The following is a 24,526-nucleotide window of genomic DNA, read 5'->3' on the forward strand; positions in this document are numbered from 1 at the left end:
TATATATATATATATACTCATGCCTGGTGTTTACTCTGGAGGTGCTCATTTAGTAGGCCTATAATGGAGGTCTTGAATCTAAACTTTTTAATAGCATCATGGATAAGTTGGATGCACTCTCAGTTGAGATGCTCTAGCTTAGAGCCTTCCTGGGGGCTTGTGAGAAATACAAAGCCATGAGCCTACCCCACGCCTACTGTGTTAGAATCTGCATGTTAACAAGACCCTCAGGTGATCTGTATGCACATTAAAATCTGAGAAGCACTGGCTTAGAGCACATACAGGTCAATAGGTTACTGTTCACAGCAGCAACCACACATTTAGTGCTTTATATAATGAAGACTTTACCCTTGTTAAAGGAATTTCAAATATCTGGGAGCTTGATCCTACAGAAGCAGATAATAAATATGGGAGCCCGAGGCCTTATAGGCACTCTAAAACTCACATCATGAGTCATGGGGACAGATGTCTATTTTGTTTATGCGTAAGGCCGGACCTTTGAATTATCTTTTCTTTTTGAGACAGGTCTTATTCTGTTTCCCAGGCAACAACAGAAGTTTTCGCATGGGGGTGGGGGTGAGGGGGGACTGTCTGGTGGTTACTGTAAAGGCTTGAACAGAAAGAAGTCAGGGTGAAAATGTGCCCAAATGGGTGATTTGTCCACATGGCTGAGACAAAGTGCAGTGTTGCAATCTTTTTTTTTCTTAATTATGCATTTTAAATATCAGTATGTACATTTGTTTTTACAGTTATAAATTTTCTAATCTGTTTTAGACAACAGCTTGTGATAGTTTTGAATCCATTAAGATGTTGCTTTCAATTTGAAATATTTTGTGTATACATGTATATAAAAATAACCCAATGATGACTCATCTGACAGATGTTTAAGATCAATAAAGGCTTATTTTTCAACATGCAGTTAGGAAGAAAGGGAAGCAAGCCAACTTCTCTCCACTCTCTTTTTGCTGGCTTGTTTTTGCAGTGGTATCAGTAGTGTTTTTGGAGGGAACCACATGCCTTCAGCCTATGTAGTTAAGATCAGATACCACAATCAACAAGAGGGGTAGAGGAGATGGGGAACGGGGAGTGGGTAAGTGTTAAATATCAATTTTTGAAGTGTGCATTTTGTACTCTTTCTAGGTATAGGATTAAAACAGGCCAATGAGGAAAAAATTGTTATAATTGTTATAAATTGTTATGTTGTTTTAAAACTGCAATCAAATCAAGACATAATAGCTGAATTAAGTTCTTTTAATAGATTGTACATATAGATGTTTAGCTATACTCTTAGATCAACTCTTTAACAGTAGAACTTCATATCCAATTAACATGCTCTAGATACCACCTTTCTTATTTTTTACAGTAAAGTCTGGTATTTAAATACCTACTTCTACACTGACAGCTTTAAGAAAACAGGACACAGAGGGAGTTGTCATTTTAGCAGCAATGAAATACCACCAACCCATTTTTACATACTGAATTCAAGTCCCCATCAGAAGTGAGTGGACCACAAAGTCACCAGGTACAAAATTGCTAGTTCATTTTTAAATCAATAACTTGGAATTACCCTTGCCCCCCACCCCATTACATCTTTTATAAACAGCAAACTTTTGCTGTTTTATACATAGGCTAGCAGGCTTGTTTCAATATGAAAGTGCTAACTCATTTATAGAGTTTTATAATCAGTTATGTAGTGTTACAATAAATGTCCAATAATCTACATAGGAACAACGATGAATAAAAATGATGAAGATTGAATAAGGCTATCAAATTACCTTATCTTATTTACATATAAAGAATAGATACCCAATGGTGAGGAAGAGACAGAAATTGGACAAATTCTCACAGGTTTAAAAATTATATCTACCTTTGAGTTTTATACTGTAAATGAGACATTTTAAGTAGCCCATGCCTATTTTTTCCTTAGAAAAAGAAAAGTTGCCTTCATGACATCCCCTCTTGTGTCAGATTTCCACAGCGTCACTTTGAAGCTTCAGAGTCAAGATCTTACTTTCTTCAAAAAATAAAGAAAATACACCCCCTAAGGTACCTCCAATCCTCCCCACCCCCAAAATCCCGCCGGTTTCTTTTCCAGTGCCAGGTTGCATGGTCAGCTCCTATCTCCCGGGATTATTGTTGTGATTTTTTTTCTGTCCATCTATTGATCATTAGTTTAGAATAGATAACGTGAACCAGTTCTGGAACCACTACTAGGAGGAACACAAGCTCTTCACTACAATCACACAGTAGGAAAGAGAGATAAATCAATTCATCCCTGGTGCTGGGCCTCCAAAATTGAAAGAATTTGGCACAACTGGAGCACTGATTTTGTATCCTCTGTGTGTCTCAATCATTTTGGATTCATGGTCTGCTCTTCTTTGATCGGCCAGAGTTGCTACATCTGTAACTATTGTCTTTGTTCTTCATTAAGACCATGAGTCTGAGACTGATACCACACAGGATTATGATTTTTGAATAGTCTGAAAGATAGCTTTAAATATCTGATATTCAACAACAGGGTTATCTTCATCATCAGTGACTGTGGAATAGCCTTCCTGAGCAGTCTCTTCAGCATCATCTTCTTCCCAATTCTCATCATCTCAATCCTCACCTGCCTGCTTAGTCAGAATCTCCAAATATTCTTTCCCATCTTTATCAATATCATCTTCATCACTCCCCAGTTCCTCAGTTTCATCATCATCTTCAGCTTCATCCTCATCACTGTCATTCTTGGACAAAAGAGCATGGCAGGCATATGCTCTTCTCAATCCATTAAATAAAAGGATAAAAGCTGGCAAAATCTGTCCAGAAACCTGATTCAAACCTTGGGGTGTCTGTTCCATATCAATAAGAGCACAGAGACTGAGAGCACACATATTTCTGTCATGAAGCCTCAAGACACAGTCAACATCATTAAGCCACTATCTAATAAAATTATTTGTAACTGGTTCAACATTATTTGGGAAGTGAAGATTTTCTAAGGTATTGAGTAATAGGTATGCATTATAATGCAAAGTTGCAATTGCAACTTGCAGACATATAGTTCAAAGTTCACTTGTCTTAACCTCTCGTCAGTCTTTCTAAGGCTGCTTGCACGAATAAGGGAATGCACTGGTCAATGTCACGCCCTTTGCACTGCAGAAATGATGACCTCTAACAATTTTGCCGCTTGACACTCTGCATCTTCTCCTGCAACTCCTGTAAGAACCTTTTTGCACATACTGTATATCATTTCAAGATACTTGGTATCAGACAGAAGTGTCTTGCTAAGAACTGTTACATAATTACAAAGGAGCGGCATCATATCTGTAAAGTAATCAAAGCCATCTTGCTGAAAGACTTCAAATACAAGGGGTAGTAGCTGCCACATTTGTGGAGACACTTGTTGACATGTCAGGCTACACACTAAAGAGAATATCTCCTCATAAGATTCTGAGACATGCTGTTGTAAAACAGTACCAATGACCTGTAAGCAGATTCCCTCAAGCTGTTGGGTTATCTCTTTATGATCTTCAACTACAACTAAGAAGTGTGTCAGCTGTATTCAGAATTCCCACAGCAGTAACTGCTTTGTCATCACTACCTTCTTTATCAGGCCCCATCTAGATTACTTGGCTAAATGTCATTGCCAAATGTTGTGTCATTTCTACTGCAATAAGAGTAACTTCGCTATTTTCACAGATCATTTTCCGAATTACATTGGTAAGGTCATAATTTTCTGTTTCTCTTATAATATGAAGAAGAGCCTGCATTACAGGTCTGATGAATGGTGTGATATATTCTTTAAATTTTTCTTGATTGCTGATCAATACTTGAAAGACAATGTCAGCTCCCACTTCCACAGACATGTCTCTATCATCAATCAGACATCTTCTTGTTAGCTCTAAAGCTGTCTGAAGGTTCTGATCACTTTTGAACTTTACTTCACAAAACTAGTGAAGCACCCAGCAAGCCCTTGCTCTCATGTAGCCTAGTTCACTGCTGAAGAGAAAGAATACGTGATTCTGCAACATGTATTCCATCTGATCTTTATAGATCTTCTTCTTCAGAAGTATTTCAGCTCAAGACCCAATCATATGCAGGGCTCCATCTGTTTTTCAAAGGTCAGCATATGGTTCTGTAAGAATCTGGTAACAAAATCCCATAGTCTTTTGAAGTACCTGTTTCCTCTTACTACGGGCTGTAAACAAAAGCTTCTGGGCAGCAGTGGTAAAAGAAATGAAATCTTCAAACACATCAAACTTCATGCATATATATTCGTAAGGGTCTTCTTCCCAAAGTTCCTCATCAGCATCTGTATAACACATCAATGGAAAAATAACATCTTGGATAATGCCTTGTATATGGGGTTTCAGATTCTTCCAGGTGAGAGCATGAGAAACTCCTTGATTAATAGAATTTAATGTCAGTTGTAAAACTTGAGGAACGATATATTGCTTCTCCTTGTATTGTTATAACACCTTTAATAAAACTTGCTGGACACCAACAACAAATGCCTTCAGAAATACTTCAGCCAACTCACTATACTCCTAGGAAACATTACCAGGGCTTCCATATCTTTCAAAAAGTCTTGCTAAAATATGTAAGGCCCACTTCTTGCATTTTCACTATGGTAACTCAGGTCGATCGTCTTCTTCAATTCGAAGTGTTTCAGTCTTCAAAATTTCTATCCATTCTGTCAGGTTCTGTTGGTTTGTCAGTTCCAGTGGTACTATATGCTGAATAAGAGCATAGAAGATCTTGAATATTTGTTTCTGGATGATGACAGACTGATCAGACTGGTCAGAAAGAAGCTGGATGAAATGATCCTTCAGAACTGGCAGAAAATGCTGCATTGCTGCTACTAATGGACTCCACTCCTCTAGTTTTTTATACTCATAATTTTTCCAAGCTGATAAAGGCAAAGAAGAATTCCTAGCCAGCAAGCACTGTTATCGTACTGAAGATAAAAGCCAATTTTGTCCACAATGGCTGTCCAGCAGCTTGGATAATCATTTTTGATGATGTGATAAATGCATGTAGTAACCTGTACCCTGATGAGCTCAGGAGAATGGATAATGGCTTCTACAATATTTTCTCAAATACAATGGCAGTCTTCTTCTGGAATAGTATAAGGGGATATATACCCTTGTGCTGTTTCTCGACCAGGCCAATACTGTGTTATATTTTTCAAATAGATAACACCTGCCTGTCTCACAGGTAAATCCAGTTGTTCCAACAGTAATCTGGAGCAGCGGTGAGACAAAATTCAGAGACTTGTGTGTTTCACTGAGCTGGTGCTCCAAGGTCTCTCACAGGGCTGGGTCCATGGTGCCCTGCAGGGCCTCGATAATGGTGTTGGGGTCCATCGCAGCACAGATGCAGTCAAACCTGGGGCTTGGGTGCTATTGGGCCAGGAATAGTGCTACTCACTGCACACATGGACCTGTCGCAGCAGCAACTGGCGCAAAAGGGCAGTGGTGCAATCTTAACTCGCTGCAACTTTGAACTCCTGGGCTCAAGTGATCCTCCCACCTCAGCCTCCCAAGTAGCTGGGACTGCAGGCTCATGCTACCATGCCAAGCTGATTTTGTGTTGTTGCAGAGATAGGGTCTCACTAAGTTGCCCGGGCTTGTCTCGAACTCCTGGTCTCAAGCAATCATCCTCCCTCAGCCTCCCAAAGTGCTGGATTTACAAGCCTGAGTCACCATGCGTGGCCAATATTTTCAACAGTTAGAGGCAGGAATGAAAAACAATTCCTTTTTGCTTTGCTCAGAATAAGTATTTGTGAGCATCCACTTAAGAGTTACTGTGCTAGATGCTGGACAAATAGAAATAAGACCCAGTTCCTGCTCTTGTGGAAAGGGCAACATTAGAGAAATGTTCAGGAAATGGAGCAAAGGCCCTTATCTCAGCTTAAGGAAGTCTTAGCTCACTATTGTTTGGCTGAATCTCAAAAATGTACAAACCAATAGGAGTGTCCCCTTCTTCCCCACAGATTCCCTGAAGCCAGTGAACTGCATGGCAGGAAAACCAAATACTAACTGTGATTTGCCCTGTCCTAGAAGGTAAGAGAAGGGACTTCAGGGCATGCATGTTAAGTTAGGCTTTGATGATTTGTGTTAGAAGGTTCAGGAAGAAAGGAGCATCACTTATCCCCTATGAAAAAAAGGAATGGCTAAGAGAACTTCCCTGAATCCACGAAGAGCTTCCAAAAGGAGACATTTTAAGTTTAGGGATGATAAGGAGCAGAAAGTCTTGGTCTGCTTTACCTGGTGAGCCTATCAACGCACCCATCAAGCACATGCTCATTACCCAGCAGAGTGTTCGGCACTAGGAGGTGAAGGAGGATAGAATCTAAGATTACTTTTAGCTCTGAAAACTTCAAGACCATCTAAGTTAGGCTCTTCATTTTACAAAAGACAAAGTGCAGACCCAGAAAAGGCCTTATCCAAAATCACATTACTAGCTCTTGAGTACAGGATTACTAGCAGGCTGCAATCTGAGAAGATGACTGAAGTACACTCGACACCATATAAAACTCCAGCATCAGTACTTTGGGCAACATGTAGTCACCAGAGGTTTCTGAGCTGGTGACCAGTTTAGTCAAAACCGCTTTCCCACTTGATAATAGTAAATGCCATTTCCAGTTAAGTTACAGATGACAGATTTTAAGTAATGTTTCCATGTCTATGTGTGAGATCTGAATGGTACCTCCATTACTGGCATTACATTTTATTCCTCAACCCTCCTCTTCACAGCTCTTATTAGGAAAGCAGGGAAAGTCAGGTGCTGAGGCCCACAGGAGCTGTGCCTTGCCAGTGTTCCCTCATGAAAGGCTGCAGCCAGAACTGTGTCCTTCCTTCTTGATGCAGGTCTCTATGCTTAACTTGTTCACCCTCTGTTCCAGAGCATTAGGTGCTCCAAGTGAAGTACTTTTGAACTCTGTCAACCCTGACCTCTCCCCTGTCATGTAGAAAGGCCTCAAGTGGTAGTTTCTGGGGCTCCTGATCATACAAGCACATGCACCCTTCTCAGGAGAGGGCAATTAGAAAACTTGCTAACTAGAGGTGCCATGGCAGGTGCCAACTGGATCAGTGCAGGATGGAATAGCACATTCCAGAGAGCCTCATGAGTCCACTGCTAAGGGTAGAGCTAATTTACAAGAAACATGCAGAGGGTTTGGCTGGATCCCCTCTGATACTAACTGAGCCCAGCTCTCATATGCCTATGGCATGGAGCAGATGGTGCTGGGGCAGGCTTTCCTCAGCCTGACAGCACAGCAGCTGTCTCCACTATTGAGCCAGGTGTGACCCCAGAATGCCGCCTCTACCCCCTCGGCATGGTAGCAATGCCATGGCAGTGAGGATGTGGGGAATGAGGAGCAGCTTAGGGGAGACTAAGGCATTGCAGGGCTGAGGTCCACTACGCAGTTCCAGGTCCCTCTACCATGCTCCTTCAAGAACAGAGTTGGTAGTAAAAGATTATCACCAAGTGCCTCTCAACTCAGCAAAACAAGTGGGGAAGTGAGAAAAGAAAGGAGGAGGAAGATGGCTTCCTGTGCTGTGAGGACTAATTGCAAGCAAAACGTGTGTCAGCTGCCACTGCACACAGTAAACACTCAATGGATGGTAACCTTAAGGGTTTGGGCGGCAGCTTTAGTGCCCAAATCCTATGCCTATGGAGGGACTGAGGCACTTGGACAACAACAATCAAGGCAGATGGAGAAAATCCTGGTTTTGATTGTACCAAAACAAATCACCTCACCCTTAGCAGTGTAAGACAACTAGCATTTTACTATATTCACTGATTCTGAGCATGAGAAATTTAGAAAAGGCCCAGCAGGATGGCTTGTCTCTGTTTCTTGACATCTGGAGCCTCAGCCGGAAAGATTCAAAGACTGGGGTGACTTAATTGGAATTATCTGTGAGCCATAACTGGTGGTTGACCCACGCTGTCAGCTATAACCTGAAGCTGTAAGCTGGAACACCTATACATGGCCCTTCCATGTGGCTGTGTGAGTTTCTTTACAGAATGGTAGCTGGGTTCCTTTTTTTTTCTTTTTTTCCTTTTTTTTTTTTCTTTTTTTTGAGACAGAGTCTTGCTCTCTCTCCCAGTCTGGAGTGCAGTGGCGCAATCTCGGCTCACTGCAAGCTCCGCCTCCCAGGTTTACACTGTTCTCCTGCCTCAGTCTCCCAAGTAGTTGGGACTACAGGCGCCCACCAACATGCCTGGCTAATTTTTTGTATTTTTTAGTAGAGACAGGGTTTCACCGTGTTAGCCAGGATGGTCTCGATCTCCTGACCTCGTGATCCACCCACTTCAGCCTCCCAAATGCTGGGATTACAGGCATGAGCCACTGCGCCCGGCCGGTAGCTGGGTTATAAGAGCAGGTGTCTCAAATAAATCACACAGAATCTGTATGACCTTTGATGACTTAGCCTATCACTATAATGTGACTTCTGTCATAGCCACAAGGTTTTCCAGGTTCAAGGGCAGAGAACAAGTATCAAAGGCAAATTTTTAAAAGAACATGTGGAATGGAAGGTAATATTAAAGCTATCTCTGGAATATACAATCTGCTTCATTTGTCAGGCTAAGTATATGCTCCCATAGTCTCCCAATGCAGAGATATTATGTGCAATGTCTGGAACAAATATTATCATATGACAGCTCATTAATTCAGTCTTTACAATAATACTGCAAGGTAGTTTATTATTACTCCATGTTTTACCTGAAACTGAGCTCAAAAAGTTTAGACATCTTGACCAAGGTCATATAGTTTTTAAGTACCAAAGCATTATCAAATTCAGATCTAAATCTGTTAACTACTTATTAAAACTCAAAGCTCATAGTCTTTAGAGAACATTTTGGGTCAGACTAAATGATCTTGGGTTCTAGGGCAGTAGGAATAAGGTGGCAAAGAAAAAAAAAGGCAGCTGTTCATTTGATGCCTAAATGTTCACAGTGTGCACACAATGCTGAAGCTAAGCTTTGTAACTCTTAAGTGTTATTTTTTTCTAATAAATGCATTTTATGTAAGGGAAGACTTTGAAAAACAGTATCTCCAGATAGAATGGAAACTGGGCCACCTTACTAATCTCTCCTGCATCCCAATCACATTTTCCAAAGTAGAGAGAAAGGTACAGTTCAGAACCTCTGTTTTTCAAACTGGAATAAGGCCCCTCTCTTACTTTTCCCCCAACTCTTTAAGATACATCATTTTTATTTTGAAACTTAGCCTAGATTGTGGGGCAAAGCACAATCAAATGAAACGGGTGAATTCCCATTTTGATCCTTATCGTCATTCTCTATCTCAGGTAGCTGATGGATCCAGGCTAAATGTGGGTCAAAAAGTATGTTACAGATCAGCTTTAGTTGAAAAAAAAAATGGGTATATACCAATACAACTCAATGGGGAATAAAACTTTTCAACAAATAGTGTTAAGACAACTGGATATCTGCATGCAAGTGAATGAAGTTGGACCCCTACCTCACATCATACACAAAATTTAACTCAAAATGGATTATAGTCTTAATTGTAAAAGCTAATGCTCTAAAACTCTTAGATGAAAATATAGGGGCAAATCTTTATGACCCTGAGTTAGACAAAGCCTCCTTAATTTTGACACCAAAAGTACAGTCTACAGAAGAAAACTAGATAAATTGGACTATGTGAAAACCTAAACTTTTGTACTGCAAAAGATACCATCAAGCAAGAAAAAATGCAACTCACAGACTAGCAGAAAATATTTGCAAATAAAATACCTCATAAGAGATTTGTATACAGAATATATTATAAAAAACTCATAACCCAATAGTGAAAATATTAATAACCCAAAATAGGCAAAGGATCTAAATAGACATTTCTCCAAAGAAGATATAGAAATGGCCAATAAGCACATGAAAAGATGTTCAACATCCCTAGTCATAGAGGAAATGCAAATCAAAACCACAATGAGACATCACTTTACACCCATTAAAATGGCCATAATCAAAACGACAAGTGTTAGTGATGATGCAGAAACATTAGAACACTGAAATTGTTGGAAGAATGTAAAGTGGTGCAGATGCTTTGGAAAACAGTTCAGCAGTTCCTCAAGATGTTATATGTGGAGTTACCAGATGACTCAGCAATTCCACTCCTAAGTCTATACCCAAAAAAGGCGGAAACAAATGTCCATATGAAAACTTGTACATAAATGTTCAATAACGTTCAGAGGAGCATTGTTCATAATGGCCAAAAAAGTGAAAACAGCCCATATACCTGTCAACTGATAAACAGATGAATTAGATGTGGTATAGCCATATAATAAAATATTATTCAGTAATAAAAAGGAATGAAGTGCTGATAAATGCTACAAAATATTAGAACCTTGAAAATGTTATTCCAAGTGAAATAAGCCAATCACAAAAGACCACATATTGTACAATTCTATTTATATAAAGTGTCCAGAACAGGTAAATCTAGATTTAGAAAAAGTAGATTAGTGGTTGCCTAGGCCTACAAAATGTGAGGAGAAATGGAAAGTGACTGAAAATGGATATGGGGTTTCTTTTGGGAGTTATGAAAATGTTCCGAAATTGATAGTGGTGATGGTTGCACAACTCAATAAATATACTTAAAACTACTGAACTGTACATTTTAATTGTGCAAATTGTATGGTAGGTGAGTTTTATTTCAATATTTATATCCACACACACATATACATATATGTTTACACACACACATATGTCCTCACACATATGTCCAAAGCAAATTCCTAGTAAAGTGGGGGCAATGTCAAGAATAGAAAACCACCCATAGATACTCCTCTGCTTTAGCCTGACATGTGGCTATGTGACCAAAGGTACTGTGAAAAGCAATTAGATGGTGCTTTCTGAAAAACAATTTTATTGAAGTATAATTTACATGTGACAAAGTACTTCCATTTGAGTTCATAGTTTGATGTGTTTTCACAAATGTGACCACCATATAACCAACACATTCAAGATACAGGATATTTTTTTACCCCAAAAAAAGTCCCTTGTGCCCCTCTGTCCCAAAATGACCAGCCCTAGGCAACAATTGATCTACTTGGTCATTTTAAGTAAGTTTTGCCCTTTTCTATAATTCCAGATAAATTAAATCCTACAGCAATATACTATTTGGGATCTGGACTGTTTTATAACTCAGGATAATATATTTGAAATTCAACCATGTGTTATGCATATCTCTAATACATTGCTTTTTTATTGCTGAACGTATTCCCTTATATAGATAGACTAAAGTTTGTTTTGCATTCATCTGCTTAAGGACATTTGATATTTTTCCCTCATTTTAGTTATTATGAACACTAATATACAAGTTTTTGTGTGACCATATGTTTTCATTGCTCTTTGGTAAATGAACCGAAGTGGAAACACCAGGTCTTATAAGTGTATGCCTAACTTTATAAGAAACTGCCAAGCTGATTTCCAAAATGTTAATACTATTCTACGTACCCACAAGCAATATATGTAAGTCTTTTTAATTTTATTCATCATAGTGGGTATCTCATTGTAGTTTTCAATTGCCTTTCCTTGATGACTAATTAAATGGAGCATCTTTCCATGTTCCTTTGGCCATTCACGTGTGTGTGTGTGTGTGTGTGTGTGTGTGTGTATGAAATGTCTGTCCAAATCTTCTGCCTATTTAAAAAATTATTTTTAATTGAGTTGTATATGTTTTTTTAATACATTCGGGATTCAAATCTTTATCAGCTTAGTCTGTGGCTAAAAATTTCATTTTCTTAACAGTGTCTTTCTTAATAGTGCCTTTGATAAAGTCCAATGTATCATTTTTTTGCTTATATGTTTCAAATGTTTTGTGTCCTAAGAAATCTTTGCATATGCCAATGTTGAAAAACTTCTAGTTTTACAGTTTTAATTTTTATGTTTCAGTATACTACCTATTTCGAGTTCAATTTTGAATCTAGAGTAAAGAGTTGAAGTTCATTTTTTGTATATGAACATCCAATTTTGTAGAACCATTTGTTGAAAGACCATTTCCCCACTAAAATATCTTCTTAACAACATTTCATCACAAGATTCCTCATTTCCCTTTTATAGTCACACCTACTTCCTTCCAACTTTCCTTTAATCCTCTTCTCATTAACTCCTACCAACCACTAACCTGTTTTCCACTTCTATAATTTTGTCATTTCAAGAATACTGAATATATGGAATCATAAAGTATATAACCTTTTGGGATTTGCTGTTTATTCTTTGCATTTATCCATGTATGATGCTCTTCCTTCATTTGTACAGATTTAAGTTTCACTGATAGTATTTGCCTTGCATCTGAAGAACTTGCATTTTAAGTCCACTGGTGAATAATTCTGTCAGCTTTTGTTTGCCTGAAAAAGTTTTCATTTCATATTTATTTTTGAATGGTATTTTTATTGAATATAGAACTCTAGGTTGACAGTTTGCTGTTTTCGTTACAGCTCTTTAAAGATGTGATTTCATTTTCTTCTCATTTAAAAGTTTCTGACAAGACATATGTGAGTATTGTTATCTTTGTTCCTCTGTATGTAATTTTTTTGTCAGCTCTTAAAATTTTCTCTTTATCAATCTTGTTCAGTAATTTGATCATGAACTCCTTTGGTGTGATTTTATTTTGTGCTTATCCTTCTTGGAGTTGTTGACCTGCTTGGATCTGTGAGTTTATAATTTTCACAAAATATGAAAAGTTTTTAGCCACTAGTTGAAATTTTTTCTGCCTTTCATCCTTTCTGGGACTCCAGTGACATGCATATTTACAATAGCTGTTCAAAAGACCCTGTTTGTCAGGGATATTTTCTCTGTCATTTTAGGTCTATTTCCGTTAACTGATTTTTCTCCTAGTCATGGGTCATGTGTTTTGTTTTGTTGCGTTTTGTTGCTTTTAGGCATGCCTTGTAATTTTGGATTGGATGCTGGACATTGTGCCTTCATATTGTTGAATGCTGAATACTGTCCTCTTTAATGGATGTTGAACTGTGTTCTGACTGGCAGTAAACTTAATTACATATCAGTGTGATCCATTTTTAGGCTTTATTAAAACTTTATTAAGTAGACTTTACTCTAGGGCTTATTTAGTCCTATAACTAAGCTGTGACTTATTTTGGAATGCCGTCAATATTAAGCAAGGACCCCAAACCCTGGTTGGTCATAACTCAAACTTCTACCAGCCCTGTATTGCCTCTGGAAATATTCAGCTTACAGATACCTGGAGTTCTTTGCCTGGCTTATGCAGTTTCAGCCTACATATAGCAGTGAGCTATAGTTGCAAGAGGAACTCTATAAAGATCCTCAGCGTTTTCTCTACTGAGCACATTCCAGCCACTCAACCTCTTCAAATTCAAATTTTTGTCTTCTCAACTCTGTGATATCATGCTCTTCTTGAGTGTGTATTGTGGTCCAGAAAGTATCTCCGGGCAGAAAGTTGGTATTATCACAGGGCTTATGTCATTTGCTTTCCTTCTCTGAGGAGTCACAGAACTGTACTAATTACCAAAAGGAGTTTTATAGATTTTGTCTGGTTTTCTAGTTGTTTACAGTAATAGAGTAAGTCCAACTCCAGTCACTCTCTCATGTCTGGAAGTAGAAGTCACTAATATTATCTATGTTAATACAGTGAAAAAAAAACCCAGTGTTGTCCTTCTTTCCATCCTCACCCCCACACCTCCACTGCTAATACTGTCTCTGTGATGTGTAATATTCAAGGCTTGATTTAGGTCTAATGAATATCTCTGAACACAGTACACTTTGGGTTTCCCAGCACAAGAATTGAAATAATAAAGCACAGGGTACTCTCCCATCTGAGATTCTCAGCCTCTTTTTTCCCCTACTGTGAGCAGTGTCACCCAGGTGCCCTCACTCACCTATTTTAAATACACTCACCATCTTTGCTAACAGCTTCAGCCTCTGTTAATCAGGTAGCTTTTCATTAATGTTCTTATCCTTGTCCCAGCATCTTATTAGTCATGCTTTATTAGTAGACATGTTAAGTCTCAAATCTTAGTTCCTGTTAGCTTCTCAGTATCTGTTGTCAAGTTGAAGATCCCAGACAGAGAGAGATAAGAACTGGTTCATTACAGAGTGACTCTTTCTAACAAATCTCCTTGGTTCTCTATGATACTTATATATTCTTCTCACTGTAGTTGCCTTTTTCTATTTAGAACCAATACAAATCATAGAAATGAGATCATTCGGCTGAAGGGTACATTATCTTCACTTCAACCCGTCCTTCTTTAAGATGAACAATGCTGTCTTTAGATTCTGATACTGGCTCTGCCACTTATTAGCTGGATAGCCCCAGACAATTTACTGACTGAGTTTGTTTCCATACTTACAGAATAGGAAAAATATATTCTGTGTATCTCATGAAGTTTTTTAAGGATTAAGCAAGATAATCTGTGTTAAGTATTTTATATAGTGCCTGCACCATGGTAAATGCTTAATAAATGTTAGCTATGATGACAATGATGGTGATTAAAATGGTCTTTCCATACACTCTGCATACCATCCCTCTGACTGACCTGAGGATTATAATTATTCCCTAGCTACTAGCAAAGAAGTTTCAATCTCCCTTCACTTCTGCTTTTAAACAGTTTTCTCCTATTTTACGAAAAAAAAGAGTGTGTTCTTTTCTTCCCTTTTCCAGCTCTTCATAAACACAGTGTATTAGTCCATTCTTTCATTGCTATAAAGAAATACCTGAGACTGGGTAATTTATAAAGAAAAGAGGTTTAATTGTCTCACGGTTCTGCAGGCTGTACAGAAAGCATGATGCTGACATCTGCTCAGCTTCTAGGGAGTCCTCAGGAAACTTACAATCATGGCAGGAGACAAAGGGGGTGCAAGATGTCTTACATGGCAGAGTAGGAGCAAGAGAGAGAGTGGGGAGGTGCTTCACACTTATAAATGACCAGATCTCATGATAACTCACTCACTCACTATCATGAGAACAGCACTGACCAGATGATGCTACACCATTCATAAGAACTCTGCCCCCATGATTCAATCACCTCCCACCAGGTCCCACCACCAATAGTGGGGATTATCATTAAACGTGGGATTTGGGTGGGGACACAGATCCAAACCGTATCACATGGTTTTTCATTTCTATGACTCTTCTACCCAATTTATTCTTAATTCCCTTTAATCAAGCTTTTATCCTTAATACTTTAATTTTCTGTAAAAGTTACCAATCATCTCTGAACCACATTAAATATTATTTTCAAAGTCCTACTATTCCTTTCAAGTCCTACTGGGCTTTCTGTAGCTTTTGACAGAATTGTCCATTTTCTCAATTTTGGCTACCATGACCACTGAACTGTCATTTTTCATTTTCTACTGGTGGCAGATTAAATTACTGCTATTACTTCATGCTTCCCCTAAGCAATATTATCCATTCTCTTGCAATGGCCTTGTACATAACAGAATCCCCTGCTTCTTGTCTTTCAGGCTTGACCATATGACTTTGAAAAATGAGATATTGGAAGGCATATCATGAACAAAGATTTGAAATGTGCTTGAATAGTTGGAGTTTCCCTCTTTTAAATTTTTTTTATTTTTTTATTTTTTTTTTATTTTTTTTTTTTTTTTTTGAGACAAGTCTCGCTCTGTCCCCCACCAGGCTGGAGTGCAGTGGCCGGATCTCAGCTCACTGCAAGCTCCAACTCCCAGGTTCCTACTGCCATTCTCTGCCTCAGCCCCCGAGGTAGCTGGGACTGACAGGTGCCCCGCCACTTCGCGCATCTTTTGTACTTTTTAGTAGAGACGGGGTTTCACCGTGTTAGCCAGGATAGTCTTGATCTCCTACCCAGTGATCCGCCGTCTCGGCCTCCCAAAGTTCTGGGATTACAGGCTTGAGCCACCGCGCCCGGCCAATTTTTTTTATTTTTAAAAATTTTTTAAATTAATTTTTTAGAGACATCTCACTCTGTTGTCCAGGCTGGTGTTCAGTAGAGTGATTATCGCTCACTGCAGCATTTAACTCCTGGGCTCAAGTGATTCTCCCTTCTCAGACTATCGTGTAGCTGGGACTACAGGTGCATGCCATTGTGCCCAGTTTTTTTTTGTTTTTGTTTGTTTGTTTGTTTTTACTTTTTATAGAGATGGAGAGGGTCTCACTGTGTTTGCCAGGCTGGTCTTGAACTCCTGACCTCAACTATCCTCCTAACTCAGTCTCCCGAAGTTCTGGGATTATAGGCATGAGCCGCCAGGCCCAACCCTAGGGTTCCCACCTTATGCCCCTCATTTAAAGACATAGAAAGAACAGAAAACACAAAAATAATATGTGAATCAAGTCACTCCACATACAGTTGACAGTAAATAATCATAGAGAGATTTATGAAAATAAAAGACTTAAAGAATTTCAGGCCGGTCGCAGTGGCTCAAGCCTGTAATCCCAGCACTTTGGGAGGCCAAGACGGGCGGATCACGAGGTCAGGAGATCGAGACCATCCTGGCTAACATGGTGAAACCCTGTCTCTACTAAAAAATACAAAAAACTAGCCGGGCGAGGTGGCAGGCGCCTGTAGTCCCAGCTACTCGGGAGGCTGAGGCAGGAGAATGGCATAAACCCAGGAGGTGAAGCTTGCAGTGAGCTGAGATCTGGCCACTGCAGTTCAGCCTGGGAGACAGAGCGAGACTCTGTCTCAAAAAAAAAAAAAAGAAAGAAAGAATTTCAAAAAGTCAAACAGACCAATAATTACAATAGACAATGAGATAGTAGCAAAAAAATAGATAAAATATTGTAAATATAATTCAGTTAAGTGGAATTGGGAGGCTATAATTCAGTTCTTAAAGCTTCTCAGTGATTTTAATATGCAGCCAAGTTTGAGTCACTGGTCTAACTCAGTTTTGATAGTTTAAGTTCAAGGCTGGGGATTAGTTTAGCCCTGAGCATGTGACATAATTCTGGCCAATGAAGCACAAAGGAAAGTCTACTGAGGTTGGAGAACAGAAGTTTCTTGGAAAAGTTTCTTCACTTTTAAAAGGAGTCAAATAAGAAAAGTCTTCTACATCTGCTGGGCACTGTAGCAGCTGCATGTAGCCCTGGAAGTCTGGTAAAGGGCAATGCCCATGTGGAGGTAAAGGACAGTAAAGACAGAAGAAACGTGATGCTGTCTTCGAGTCACTGAATTAAACAGTGCTGAAGAAGCTGTACATTAGGGCATCTCACAATGTAACAGAATAAATTTTCCTGCTGTTTAAGACAATTGAAGTTAGACATTTCTATTATTTATAGATGGAAGCATCCTGATACTATGACTAGCAGGATTTATCCTAGAAATATAAGAAGTGACCAATATTAGAAAATCTGGCAAACATGCCATACTTTCTTCTGTATATATTCCAGAATAACTCTCTCAAAGGTCTCATGGAAACATGAACAGGGATATTCATCACAACACTGTGGTACCAAGGCAACAGAGGAAACCTAAGTCCACCACTGGGAATTAGATAAGTAAAATGTAGTCATTTTGCATAGCACTGAATACTGTGCAGAACCATGTCAGGAACAATACAATAGATTTGTATATTTTTTCATCAATATATACACACAAATTCATATACCTATAGCAGCATATATACATATATATAGCAGCATACATACATATATACATATATATATCAGCATAGCTATAATGCCAAAGATCATAGTGTCTAACGAAAAAAAAGAAATATAATCATAGCATAATACCTTTTAAGTAAATTAAACTCATATACCCCTACAAATACACATACCTCACTGTACAGTTCTCAGGGATACATATATCTCAAAATATACAGATTGAAGGCAGAATGGTGGATTAAAGGGGTAAGAACAATAACAAAGAAACAAACCAAGGTTGATAGTGTTCCATACACTTAGGAGTATGATTAATTCAGTTTCCTATACTTGAAGGGAAGGAAGGAGGAAATGGAAGAAAGGAAGGAGAAAGAAAAGAAGAGAAATGGAGACCTATCAGTGTAATTCACCACATTAAGAATTGAAATGAAACATATGATTCTTCTCAAGAAATACAGAGCATTTGATAAAACTTTCATGAATTATTCTTAATAAGCCAAGATTAGAAAAGCAGTGCTTTAATCTGGAAAGAATACCTATCAGAAACCTGGAGTCAAAATTACCTCCAATGGTAAAATTTCAAAAGCTTTCCCATTCAAGTCAGGAACAAGCAAGAAAACCTATATGACCACCACTGTTGAATATTCTACCGAAGGTCCAAAAAATACAGTAGGAATGAAGAGTCATAATGATTACAAAATGAGTTAAAATTCTAAGTGTAGGTTATATATTTGTCTATAGGGGAAATGGAAGTGAATAATGAGTAAAAGTTATTAGAACTATTAGGAGGGTTTAGGAAACTTGCTGGTTATAAAATCCACACACAAAAATCAATAGCAATATTTTGGCTGGGTGCAGTAGCTCACACCTGTAATCCCAGCACTTTGGGAGGCCAAGGCGAGTGGATCACTTGAGGTCAGGAGTTCGACACCAGCCTGACCAACATGGTGAACCCCATTTCTACTAAAAATGCAAAAAAATTGGCTGGGCGTGGTGGCAGGTGCCGGTAATCCCAGCTACTCAGGAGGATGAGCAGGAGGATCACTTGAACCCAGGAGGTGGAGGTTGCAGTGAGCCAAGATCACGCCACTGCATTCCAGCCTGGGCGACAGAGCAAGAATCCATCTCAAAAAATCAACAACAACAACAACAACAACAAAGCATTACTGTGAGAAGCAATAATCAATTAGAACATCTAATAAGAAAAAACAGACCATTCATGATAGCAACAAACAGTATAAAATATTTAGGAATAAAACAAAAATGTGCAAAGCATTTATGGAGAAAATTATCAGGACTACATCACAGGAAATGTTTAAAAATTCCTGAATAAATGGAGAAATAAATCATTAATTATAAAACCCAATATTATTAAAATTTTAATTCTTCCCAAATTGTATTAAAAATTTGGGAAGGTTGCAAGCAAACATCTAAGAGTTTTCGGAGCACTTAAACTTACTTGAAAATGCCAGCATAAGGACAATAATATATGAATAATTAAGACAATTGTTAAAAGAACAGCAAAGAGAACTGACCCACCAGTTAAAACATATTACATGTCTATATTAATTAAAACAGTAGATGTGGACACAGTGATATACAAAGATTGGTAGATCAAAGAACCCTAGAAACATCTCTGTTTGGCATCTCAAATTTTACAATTTGAAACCTGAATCTTTCATCTACCTTCCTCTCATCCTAAATCTACTTGTCTCTCTGCTTTCTCCATTTCAGTTGACAGCCACTCTTTGGAATTTGGTTGTTTAACAGTAGGAAAATTTCTTCTTCCCATTTCCCTAGGATTCAATTCCTAACTCTGCCATAATGCGACAGGTTAACTAGGTCTATGAGAAAAAATTGAAATCTTTTAAATGCTCTTCTCCCTACACCTACAGAGGTCCCCTGAGGTTCTCCTTTCTCTGTGGGGTCTTTGCTTTTATAAGCTTCTCTTGAGAGGCATTGAAAATGGGACAGCATTTAACATAAACAAGCGGAAGAGGAAACCAGTGCAATCCCTGTTCTTTCAAGGAGCCATAAAGCGATGAGTAGCACAAAGTGCTCAGCTCTGTATGGGGCAGTGAAGGACATCTAGTTTTCTCATGGAAACCCTTAGCACCCTTGGCGTCACTAAGTGCCATTATACCCCTCTAAGTGTATGGTCAAATGCAGGCATAATTTGTTCTGCCTCCAGAGGATTACAGTAAAAATTAACTCAAAATGGATAAGTACACCAGATTGCTTTCTCCACCCTGCCTACCCAAGCATTTAACTTTACTGCTCAGTCTCAGAGATAATGAGCTCACAGGTACTTCTCTCTTGAGGGAGATCTAAGTCAATTTAGCATGACTTTAATCCTCCGAATTAAAAAAAAGTCACACAAAGACGGAATCTCATAGTTCACCAATCAGGACAAACAATTTGTTTGCAAAAAATGCCATTTGCTTTTGCAGGCGGAAAACTACTTTCTAGAAATTTACTAATTAGAGCTGTAGTTGATGTGGTCATTCATATCAGCAAGAAGAGAAAGAGAGAGGAATAGAGCAGAGACGTAAGTGGAACATGGAAGACTGGGCTGCAGGAGTCTGAAGCAGGACACTGACTGCAGTCTCACAGAAAGTCTCATAGGTGTATAAAACAGCAAGGAAAGTGGCTCTGAGTCTCAGCTGCCCTGAGGGAGGATGGATGATGCTGAAATCTCAGGAACCGGGCAGGTCATCAAAGCAGGTAGGGCAAAGAATGCATTTCCTTCACATTGAAGTCACATGATGCTCCATTTTCCACACTTGCATCAGGACCCATTTGCTTCATGAGAAACATTACTGACAATGACGGAACCCCCATCACTATCCAAAAGTTCCTCTCAAAATCTGCTCCCATTTTCACTGCACTATTCCATACCACTTATTCAATCCATTTATTTTACAAATAATTGAACATGTCCTATGTACATATCATGGTACAACCTTCTGAAGAAAGTATAAAGATATCTATAGCTTGTGTACTCAGAGCTCCCCTAACACTGGGAATAAATACTATTTAATTTTTTGTTTTCTACACTAAGTCATTAGCTCCAGATGGCAGGGACCTTGCCTGTCTTGCTCATCATTGCATTTCCAGCATGACACCACCTGATACACAGGTGACAATGAATAAATGAATGATCTCTTTCCTTCTGTCATTAACAGTGTAAGTCAAATACAGATGCAAGAAATTAATTAAATGCATAAATAACCAAGTAACTTAATTCTCTTCCTGAATTATAAATCTGGTATATGAATTCAATATTATACTCGATTATTTATATATGTTGGCCATATTTGAACTTATAAGTCTCCAGCTAAAAGAAATCATTTAGATATTGCTTTTTGAAAGGTGCCAAATTACATAATAAAGGGATCAATGCTCCAAGAAGATATAATAATCCTTAACGAGTATGCACCTAACAACAGAGTTTTAAAGTACATGAGGCAAAAACTGATAGTACTGCAAGGAGAAAAAGATGAACCTACTATTACTGTTAGAGATTTCAATACCCTTCTATAAAAAATAGACATACCCAGGAGGCAGAGAATCAGTAAGGATACCATTGAACTCAACTGCATCATTAGTCAACTAGATAAAATGGACATGTAGAGACTAATTTGCCCAAGAACAGCAGAATACACATTCTTCTCAAGCTTACATGGAACATTCACCAGGATAGAACACATTCTGGGCCACAAAAGACATCTTAACAAGTTTAAAAGAATACAAATGAGGTAATGTCTGCTCTCAGATCATACAATAGAATTAAACTAGAAATCAACAGAAACATAGCTGGAAAACCTTGAAATACTTGGAGAATAAATATAACTCTAAATAACACGAGTCAAAGAAGGAATATCCAGAGAATTTCAAAAGTACTTCAAACTAAATTTAAAAAAAAACTTATCAAAATATGTGGGATGCAGCAAATACAATGCATAGAGGAAAATTTATAGCATTGAGTACCTATATTAGAAAAGAAGAAAGATGTAAAATCAATCACCTAAGCTTCCATCTTAGGAAAGTAGAAAAAGAAGAGCAAATTAAATGCACAGTAAACGGAAAAGAAAAGAAATTATAAAAAGTAGAGCAGAAATCAATCAAATTTAAAAATCAATAGTCAACAAAACCAAAAGCTGGTTTCTTTAAAATATCAATAAAATACATAAGCTTCTAGCTAGGCTAATTCTAAAAAGGAGAGTGTTGCAGGAAGTCAGGGACCCTGAACGGAGGGACTGGCTGAAGCCGTGGCAGAAGAACATAAATTGTGAAGATTTCATGGACATTTATTAGTTCCCCAAATTAATATTTTTTTTTTTTTCAGACGGAGTCTCGCTCTGTCGCCCAGGCTGGAGTGCAGTGGCCGGATCTTGTCTCACTGCAAGCTCCGCCTCCCAAGTTCACGCCATTCTCCTGCCTCAGCCTCCCGAGCAGCTGGGACTACAGGCGCCCGCCACCTCGCCCGGCTAGTTATTTTGTATTTTTAGTAGAAACGGGGTTTCACATGTTAGCCAGGATGGTCTCGATCTCCTGACCTCGTGATCCGCCTGTCTCAGCCTCCCAAAGTGCTGGGATTACAGGCTTGAGCCACCGCGCCCGGCCCAAATTAATACTTTTATAATTTTTTACGCCTGTCTTTACTGCAGTCTCTGAACATAAATTGTGAGGATTTCATGGACACTTATCACTTCCCCAATCAATACCCTTGTGATTTCCTATGCCTGTCTTTACTTTAACCTCTTAATCCCATCATCTTCGTAAGCTGAGGAGGATGTATGTCACCTCAGGACCCCGTGATGATTGCATTAACTGCATAAATTGTTTGTAGAGCATGTGTGTTTGAACAATATGAAATCTGGGCATCTTGAAAAAAGAACAGGATAACAGCAATGTTCAGGGAACAAGGGAGATAACTTTAAACTGTGACTTCCTGTGAGCTGGGCAGAACACAGCCATATTTCTCTTCTTTCAAAAGCAAATAGGAGAAATATTGCTGAATTCTTTTTCTCAGCAAGGAACATCCCTGAGAAAGAGAATGTGTCCCTGAGGGGAGGCCTCTAAAATGGCCGCTTTGGGGACGGCTGTCTTTTACGGTCGTAGACAAAGGGATGAAATAAGCCCCAGTCTCCCATAGCGCTCCCAGGCTTATTAGGACAAGGAAATTCCCACCTAATAAATTTTGGTCAGACTGATTGTTTGCTCTCAAACCCTGTCTTCTGATAAGATGTTATCAATGACAATGTGTGCCTGAAACTTCATTAGCAATTTTAATTTTGCCCCGTCCTGTGGTCCTAGGATCTCACCCTGCCTCCATTTGCTTTGTGATAGTTTAGTACCTTGTGAAGCATGTGATCTCTGTGACCCACACCCTATTCATACACTCCCTCCCCTTTTGAAAATCGCCAATAAAACTTGCTGGTTTTCAGGCTCAAGAAGCATCACAGAACCTGCCAACATGTGATGTCTCCCCCGGACATGCAGCTTTAAAATTTCTCTCTTTTGTACTCTTTTCCTTTATTTCTCAGACCAGCTGACACATAGGGAAATAGAAAAGAACCCACATTGAATATCAGGGGTGGGGTTTCCCCAATAGGAGAGAGAGGATGTAAATTACTAATATCAGAAATGAAGGCAAGTACATCACTACAGACCTCATGAACATTAAAAGGATAATAAAGGAATACTTTGAACAACTCTATGCTCATCAATTTGATAACCTAGATGAAAATGATCAATTCCTTGAAAGACACAATATGCCAAGAAGAAATAAACAATCTGAAATGGTCTGTATCTATTCAAAAATTGGACCAATAATTAATAACTTCCTAAAACAGAAAGCACCAGACCCAGATAGGTTCACTGGTGAACTCTATCAGACATTTAAGAAATAAAAGACAACAATTATCTATGATCGCTTTCAAAATATAGAAACAGAATACTTCTGAACTCATTCTAGGAGGCCAGGATTACACTAATGCCAAAACCAAAGAAAGACATTACAGAAAAGTACACTCTTATATCTCTCATGAACAGAGATGCAAAAATCCTCAACATAATATTAGCAAATTAAATCCAACAATGAATAAAAATAATTATACAGCAAAACAAGTGGAATTCCAGATATGCAAGGCCAGTTCAACATTCAAAATTAATTAATGCAATCTATTGCATCAACAAGCTAAAATGAAAATCACATGATTATATCAACAGATGCAGAAAAAGTATATGACAAAATCCAATACCTATTTCTGATAAAAACTCTCAGTAAACTAGGAATACATGGGAACTTCCTCAACTTGATAAAGAATACCTACAAAAAACCTAAAGCTAACAACATAGTTAATGGTGAGAAACTCAAAAATTTCCCACTAACATTAGGAACAAGGTAAGTATGTCTCTTCTCACTACTGATTTTCAATATACTGAAAGTCCTAGCTAATGCAATAAGATAAGGAAATACAATATATAAAGATTGGGAAGAAAGAAAGAATTTTTTTTTGCAGATTACATAATTCTATATGCAGAAAATCTGAAAGAACTTACAAAAAAATGTTTCGGAATTAATAGATTATTATAGCAGAGTTGTAAGATACAAGGTTAATACATAAAAATTACTTTTCAGTATGTCAGCAATGAGCAGATGGAATTTGAAATCAGAAACACAGTATCATTTATATTAGCACCCCTAAAAATGAAATACTTAGTTATAACTCTAACAAATGTGTATAAGATCTATGTGAAGAAAACTACAAAACTCTTATGAAAGAAATCAAAGAACAAAATAAATACAGAGGTAGTCCATGTTCATGGCTAGGAAGGCTCAATATTGTCAAGATGTCAGTTCCTCCCAAATTGATCTGTAGATTTAACACAATTCCAATAAAAATTCCAAGCAAGTTATTTTGTGGACATCAACAAGCTGATTCTAAAGTTTATATG

The 24,526-nt window shown here is 38.3% G+C and overlaps 1 protein-coding gene and 1 pseudogene across 2 annotated transcripts in view; both read right to left on the reverse strand.

Annotated features, from left to right (window-relative positions):
* The window catches only part of KCNH1 (potassium voltage-gated channel subfamily H member 1), a 450,237-nt gene that overhangs the window by 187,882 nt on the left and 237,829 nt on the right, over nt 1–24,526 (reverse strand). The gene's annotated exons all lie outside the window — the stretch shown is intronic.
* Nucleotides 2,265–5,348, reverse strand: LOC108515874 (importin-7 pseudogene; annotated as a pseudogene).

The sequence above is a fragment of the Rhinopithecus bieti genome, unplaced genomic scaffold, assembly GCF_001698545.2.
Source record: "Rhinopithecus bieti isolate Rb0 unplaced genomic scaffold, ASM169854v2 scaffold_35166, whole genome shotgun sequence".
Lineage (NCBI taxonomy): Eukaryota > Metazoa > Chordata > Mammalia > Primates > Cercopithecidae > Rhinopithecus > Rhinopithecus bieti.